Source organism: Callorhinchus milii, unplaced genomic scaffold (assembly GCF_018977255.1).
Source record: "Callorhinchus milii isolate IMCB2004 unplaced genomic scaffold, IMCB_Cmil_1.0 Scaffold2, whole genome shotgun sequence".
NCBI lineage: Eukaryota > Metazoa > Chordata > Chondrichthyes > Chimaeriformes > Callorhinchidae > Callorhinchus > Callorhinchus milii.
The window spans coordinates 109,291,248-109,299,719 of NW_024704743.1; positions in this window are offsets into that span (position 1 = coordinate 109,291,248).

The window sequence follows — 8,472 nt, forward strand, 5'->3', positions numbered from 1 at the left end:
TCACTCAATCCATGACTGTTTGTGGAACACTGAGGTGCACAATTGACTGCCGTGTTTCTTCCACAAAATATACAGTCAATTCACTTTATAGTAATAATAATAATAATAATCCTTGCATTTGATATAGCGCTTTTCACGTCGGGAGGACGTCCCAAAGCGCTTCACAGAACACACTGTAAAGTGAATTGACTGTATATTTGTGGGCGAACGCGGCAGCCAATTGCGCACAGCAATGTCCCACAAACAGTCGTAGATTGAAAAATGACCAATTTAATTATTGTTTTTGGTTTTGGAGGGATTATTATTAGGCTCTGTGTGGAGTAAGGAAACTTGCCCAAGGTTTCGCCCTCTGCCTGGAATAGTATATTCTATGAAGCACTTTGAGATGTCTCAAGGATGTGACAACGCACTAGATAAAATGCAAGGATTATTATTATTTTTGTTATATGTCTCTGTAGTATAACTCGATAGCATAACTAACCAAAAAAAATTCCTGACAGAGATGAAGCTTTGTGATATTAAAGTATCCAGCTGTTTAATACACTGGTCTGCGTCAGCAGTGAGATCTGTGTTTATTATTCTATAATGATCAGTGACCAGGGCCAGTTTGGTATTCAGGCTGAAATTGGTCATAGGTTTAGCCTTGAAATCATTGTCATAAAATATAAGATTGTGCAGAATTTTTAAAAGTCGTAAATTGGAAACCAGTTTTCAACAGTTCCTGAAAAAACTACCAACTATCACCGAAATAAAATTAATCATTTACTTCATGGCTGTTTGTAGGACATTACTGTGCGCAAATTGGTTGCAGCATTTTGCTCATAAAATAAACAAACATTACACTTTACAGTACATCCTTTGAAGCACTTTGAGATATCCTGATAGTGTGATAAGGCACTACATTGAATTCAAAGATTATAAGGATTATTGTAATAATAAAAGAACAAAGGTAATGAAGCAAACACTCATATTTTCTATTCATCTATCCCCACTGCATTCTTCCCTCGAAAGTGACATATTATACTCCACCCCCTTAACAACAGTGAGGCCATCATAAAATAAAATAAATAAAATAAAAATTGGTCATTTTCAATCTACGACTGTTTGTGGGTATTGCTGTGCGCAATTGGCTGCCGCGTTCGCCCACAAATATACAGTCAATTCACTTTACAGTGTGTTCTGTGAAGCGCTTTGGGACGTCCTCCCGACGCTATATCAAATGCAAGGATTATTATTATTATTATTGCATTGACAATGAGACTTTAGGGGAGATTTTAGAAGGAATATTTTCAGATGGTTGTTACAACGTGGAATTCATTCTCACAAGTGGCTATTGAAGCTGCATCAATAGAATCATTCAAAAGGGGATGAAACAAGTACCTGAGCACTGAGGGATATGGTGAAAGAGCTGAAAAGGGCATCTTAGAAAAATGGGGAGCAGACACAATGAGCCAAATGATAACTTCTGTTGTTATGTGTTTGTCCATCGCTGTCTGAACAGTGCTGACTTCAGATGTGGTGATTATTTGAGTTTTAGTTTACTCTGGCGCTTGAGACAATAGATACAGTGTTCGTATTGTCAAAATATAGGTCATGAAGCTTTGATATAACAAATTCCAAGGAGATACTGAGGTTGAAAGTAAACAATTGATTGCGTTGGAAGTTCCACCATAATAATAATAATCCTTGCATTGAATATAGCGCCTTATCATGTCGTTGAGACATCTCAAAGTGCTTCACAGAGTATTTTGTGAAAAGGATTGACTGTATTTTATGGACAAAACCATCTACAATCCCTTTAGATTTCAGCCAGTAAAAATCCTGTACCCATTCTGAAGACGTCGAAGTAAACCTTGCAGTGACAAAGGACATCATTCTCTCTGTCACAACCTTTACACCGTTTCCAGTCATATTTCTATTTGAAAGTAACAACACTCCAAAGATTCATGACTTCCCCCACAACATAGTTCTGGATGATCATAGGACCTGGAGGAGTTCACACATTGGGCTCTTAAAGGGGCCAACATTTCTGCAGATTAACGAGCCATCTGCCTTAATGTTAGCAAAAAAATCGTTGGCAGCAAACCAAAAAATCAATAAAGTCGATTAGTAAATTTAAAAGTGACACACGTACATCTGGACATGTAGATTAATAAAAGGCTGGAGTGGACTACTCTTCCTTTGTTTTTCTATTGATCCAAGCTGTCAGCACTGATACCAGATTTACCTCCAGCGATGCTGCTGATGGCTGGAGCAGCACAATGTTCTTGGAGGCTATAAGACCTACCTTAAGAGATGGATTTCTCTGCAGCACATAGAAAGCTGTAGAAAATAAGGATAAGGACTTGGGATATTTTGATCACTTGTAATTGTACTGAACTTCTCAGCCAAGCAAGTTGATCTCCACTGCTTAGCAAATTTACGACAATTGGGAAAATCCCATAATAAACTCACATTCCACGGTGTGGTCAATCCAGAGCAAATCAGATATACTCATCTCACAATAATAATCACCCTCGCATGTGATATAGCACGTTTCAAATCAGAAGGATGTCTGAAAGCACTTCACAGGATACAAAATGACATTTGTATAGCGCTTTTCACGTCGGGAGGACGCCCCAAGGAGCTGGACAGTCGGACCCGAGCTGGGGGTTGGAATTGGGGAAAATGGAGGGCAGGGGTGGAAGGAGGGAAGGAGGGTGATCGAAGCACCATCGAAGAAGAGGATCTTGAGATGGGTCTTGAAGGAGGCAATGGAAGGGATGAGTCAGAGTTACTGCAGGATAGAGTTTCAGAGAATGGGGCAGAGTGGTTGAAGGCCCGCCAATGGTGGGGTGGGTGAGGTGCGAGACATGAAGCAACCCTGAGTCTGCTGAGCAGAGGGATTGGGCACGTTGGTAGGGGTTTAGGAGGTCGCATAGGTAGGGGGGAGCAAGGCCATGGAGGGCTTTGAAGGTGAGGACCAGGAACTTGAACTGTATCCTCTGTGTGATGGAAAGCTAGTGGAGTTAGGCGAGGATGTGTGTGATAGGGTCACGGAGTCTGGTGCATGAGAGGACATGGGCTGAGGAGTTCTGAATGATCTAGTGCAAAGTGTATTGTCTGCATTTTGCAGGCAAATGCAGCAGCCAATTTCCACACAGTAATATCCCACAAACAGTCATGAAATGAATGATCAATTTTTGGGAGAAAACTGGGAGAAACTTGCTTCTTTTTAAATAGCGCCATAGAGATCTTTAACATCCATCTAAACAGGTATTGGGACCTTGGTTTAACATCTCATCTAAAGAACAGCACCTCCAACAATGTAGAAGACCTCCAGGAATAGCCTGAAGTATCTGACTAGACAATGTGAGCTCAAAGTCCCAACCGGGGTCTTGAACCCACAACCTCTGGCTCAGAGGCGAGAGTGCTACCAACTAATCTGAGTTGGCAATGGTCTTGCTACTAATAATACTTAGGCAATAATTTCTTAAAAAAATAATAATTCGGTCACTCAATCCACAACTGTTTGTGGGACACTGTTGTATGCAATTGGCTGCCGAGTTTCGCCCACAAACTATACGCACAATTCCCTTTACAGTATGTTCTGTGAAGCACTTTGAGACATCTTGAAGATGTGATAAGGCACTATATCAAATGCAAGGATGATTATTATTATTATTACTAAGTCAAAAGGTTGTGGATTCACGCCCTTTGAGACATCCTCCTAACTTGAATGGTGGACGCTATATCAAATGTGAGGATTATTATTTTATTTATTTATTATGGTATAAATGCGGGGTTGGGTAGCTGCAGCATTCCAATCACAGGTTTAGCAGAGAGCACCTTTGCTTGCCAGCTTGTCCCTGTTGCAGGATACTGAACGGTGAAACTGTGGAGCAAAACGATCACTTTTACTTTTTCACGCAAAACCTCACTTGACTTTGAAGCTCTGCCTTTCTCAGACTGACCAAGAAACCAACTGCCTGTATGTGTGTGCGTGTGTGTGTATGAGAGTGTGGGTGTGAGAGTGTGTGTGAGTGTGGGTAATCTTGATCCAGATATACACAGCCTCCTCAAATGACCTCAGAACCAAAGCTGGATTCTGCCAAGAATCCCAACCCACACCAATGCCCTCGGCAGAATTGACCTGGTTTTCAAACAGTGGTGTTTACATAGCAACAAACCACAAATAGCGGCTCAGCAATGAGATCATCCGCAAACAAACAAACACTGTCTGGGCTGGGAATCAAAACTAATTCAGGAGAATCTCAAATTATTAGTGGATTAATAACATTTTCTCCTCCGCAATCTGGCTTCAGGTGAAAACCACTGACCTTATCCAGTGTTGAACACAAGGGCTGAACGTGTTATTTGTTTTAATATATACTTTTCAAACATCAACCAGGGATCTACAGTCAATTCATTTTACAGGATATTCTGTGAAGAGCTTTGAGACATCTTGAGGACACCACTAAGACGCTATATCAAATGCAAGGATAATTATTATTATCTCTCATTTTCCCGCCCAATGCTGGACTGCGGCAGACGCTGTGCCAAAGTGTCTGTGCCAGATGATAGCTTTGTCACGTCTGTAATTGACTCCCATCTGGTGTCTGGTGCACACACAAAAGCCTGTCACTGCTGCACAAGCCTCTGAGACCCTCCCCTCCCCTCCCCTCGCCACATGCCGCTCCGCCTTTGTCCTGATCTTCACTAATTTGTAAATAAATATTAGGCTTCTGTCATTCTTTCAGTATCTGGCCTCCTGGCCGATTGAGGCTTTGTCCTTGCTTCACAGTTGAGGCCTCCCCGCTGCACTCAGCAACGATTTGACCTGCACACAGCTCTCGCCAGTGAAGCGGACAACAATGACAGTCCATTGTTTCACCTCTTTGCCAGCGCCACTTGTTCATTTCCTGGTCTGCAGCTTGCTGTCTGCTTCATTAACATCACCGGCAAGAACGCATTTTTGGGAAGTGATCTAACTTCCTGACAAGCTCCCCTTCTCGTCGCTTGTGGTTTCTGAACAGCCCACAGTTTTTAGCTTAGCTGTTTATATAAATGTTTATAAATGCAGTCATTTCCTCTCCAGAGCTGCAAATCACTCTCTCCACTAACACACTCTGTTGCAAAGTCTTGTATTATTTTGCTGATGTACGTAAGTATTGCTAGGTTCTACAAAACGAGCTGGCTGCCTTAAGGTTGATCTTGCAAATCCTTGTCAGGGTTTAATGTATCCTTTGATTCCGCGAACTATCTGCTGTCTCTATGTCCAAAACGTACAATTCTCCCTCCACAGATTACAACAACAAGATTACATTTGTATAGCACCTTTCACATCGGGAGGACGTCCCAAGGAGCTGATTATCTTTGCCTCTTCAGGTCAAACAATGAACAAATGTGAACATACAGTACTTGCACATCTAGCCTTACATGTTTGTGTCTTTCCTGTGCTCCGAACTATTCAGGAATAGATTGTCCTCCTACAAACTGCATTTATAGTTTGTATGTTACTCCTGTTACCCTGAACTGCTGAATATTGTTGTTCACATTGAATGCATTTCTTTACTGAGTGACCTACTGTATAGAGCTACCTGTCAGCGTCATTCAGTTGGTAGCACTTTCTCTTAGTCAACTGGTTGTGGGTTCATGCTGGGACTTGAAACTCATATCGTCTAACCTAATACTCCAATGCAGTGCTGGGGGTGCGCTGCGATATTGAAGGTGCCGTCCTTCAGATGAGATGCGAAAGCGACTTCCCGTCTGCCTGGTCAGGTGAATGTTAAAGATCCCACGGCACAAGCCTAAAAGGAAAAGGGAGTTTCTCCAGGTATCCTGGCCACCAATTCCCCAAATACAAATACAATTGATCAATACAATAATTGATCACTTGACACTAGACACAATACAATACAAAATTACATTTGTATAGCGCCTTTCATGTCAGGAGGAGGTCCCAAGGCGCTGGACACTCAGGGATTTGGACCCATAACATTGCCACTTCATGGCTGTTTGTGGGACATTACTGTGTGGCTGCCACGTTTGTCCACAAAACACAGTCACTCCAGTTTCGGCTTATCTTGTGAAGCACTTTGGGTTGTCCTCCCAATGTGAAAGGCACTCGGATTATGATTTTTATATCTGATTTGTACTTTCAATTGTCTGGTATGTAGTGTAAGCAGTTAATTGTAGGTACTTCAGAATTTTAAAAACAACATGTGGGTGGAGAAGAAGATAGGTTGGCTTCCTGTCTGTATGTCTACTCCACCCAACTCTGCCCACAGTCTAACACTTCCACACCCAAGACTACAAGAGGAATACAAAGCAATGAAATACTGTACCACAAGCTGCCTACCTGCTGCTCGCCAGCACGAAACAATATAATAATTCTTAATTTTGAAATAGCAGCTTCCACATCCAGAGAATGACTCAAAACCCTTTACATAATAAAGTGTAATGTCTGTGTATTTTGTAGGCGAATACAGCTGTCAATTGCAAACAACAATGTCCCATAACGTTGCTACTGTATGTGCAAATGGTAACTTTATTCATTACAATTTTCAGGCTGGTCCAGTGTAAAAAGGTGTAGGTGTATATTATGAGGGAAGGTGCAGTGAGGAGTAAACATGATGGGCTTCTGGGCCCTTTTTCACTCCATCCATGGTATGTATCTATGTATATACCTGTCTCTCTGTCCTCTATATTAAGCAAATGTGAAAGTTTTACATGAAGACAAACCTCTTTGAACTCGCTTTCGGTCATCTTTTCCCTCCCCACCCGTCTTGGCTTCCACCCCCGGCTCAGTGTCAAGTGCTTTGAGACGTCCTGATGTGAAAGGCTCTTTAAAAATGTAAAGTGTATTGTATTATAAACTTGGGCCTGAATTACTGGATGTAGGGCAATTTTATATAATTTCCCTCCAATAAATTTCCTTTACATTTTACATTTAAGAAGTTGTGCCTAATGTCCAAAATAAAAATCAATATTTGATGCACTCATATTAGTTCTGTTCAAGGGCTCCATGAGCAGAAATCTGGGAAAAGGTTATTTTGGGAAAAGGTCTATATTTGTGAGTATAGTCAGGACTTTAGAGAAGAAGAAAAAAGTATTTAAAATATAGGGAAGAGGAAAATCTCACAAAAAAGAAATCTGTCTTTTGGAACAAACATCAACCATTTGAATTTTTTATTTTATACAAATATGCAAAGTCCAATTTTATTGTAGGACTAAACACATTTCCACAAGATTACATGTCCAATCAATTTCCCAGTAACAAACTGCTATTTAAATGACCACAGATTTTGGTATTAGAGCAAAACTGAAGCCACATCTAATTCACAGCATGGTCGGTGAGCACAGGGAACAAGCAGCTGAAGCTGTCCATTAATGTAACAGACCGGCTAAACAATAGATCACAAATGAATTATTTTATGGTACGCTTGTTGCCTTTGACATGTGCAAATGACCTATTGTGATCTCCCTATTCAGGAAATCCAGAGCTCAGGTCCTGACCCTGGACCAAACTACCGTTTGCCTCTTTCTTTGACATATTAATTTATGAATCCATAGCATGTGATTGAGATAAATCTGCTGAACTAGAACATCCTGGCAACTTTGTAAGATCTTTCTTCACAGTCTTATAGCTGCATTATTGAGCCACGTTATACTATGTATTTTTAAAATATTATTTTACGTAAAATCCCTTTGTATGATTTTAAATAAATTCAACCTGTTAAATCTTTCATTAACATTTGTTTGAAAGTTTAATCACTTTGTGTCACATTTTCTTGCATAATTGCAGAAACAGTTGTTAAAATACTCAATAGCCACCTCAAATCACACCTGTTAAGTGCTCCGAGACACCACATGCATGAAGGGTGCTGTATAAATGCAAGTTGTTGTTGTAATTGTACACCCTGAGCCATGGTCAATGGGAACATCTAATAATAATAATAATCCTTGCATTTGATATAGTGCTTTTCACATCTTCTAGACGTCCCAAATCACTTCACAGAATATACTTTAAAGTGAATTGACTGTATATTTGTGGGCGAACGCGGCAGCCAATTGCGCACAGCAATGTCCCACAAACAGTCATGGATTGAAAATGACCAATTTATTATTGTTTTTTGTCTAATAGAGATTTAAATCCCTTTGGCACAAGGACAGAGCTTTGCACTTTTTCCAAAATACAAAGAAAATAAATGGTCTCAAACATCTGAATATTATTGTGGGGAAATGTTCTTTTTTTAAAAAAATATACATTTAGACAACTAGTCATTATGTTTATAACTGGTCTGTAATGTTGTCATTGTATCATTTTCAGGCAAAACATTGTTTATTTCAATTTCACAAAAGGTAAAAGGACTTCACTTCACACTTCAAAATAATCTGAAAATCAATAATCACAAATATCCGCAGCACAAATTATTAGACATAAGAAAGAGTGTGCATTTTTATAGCATCTTATCATGTCCAAACTTCTCA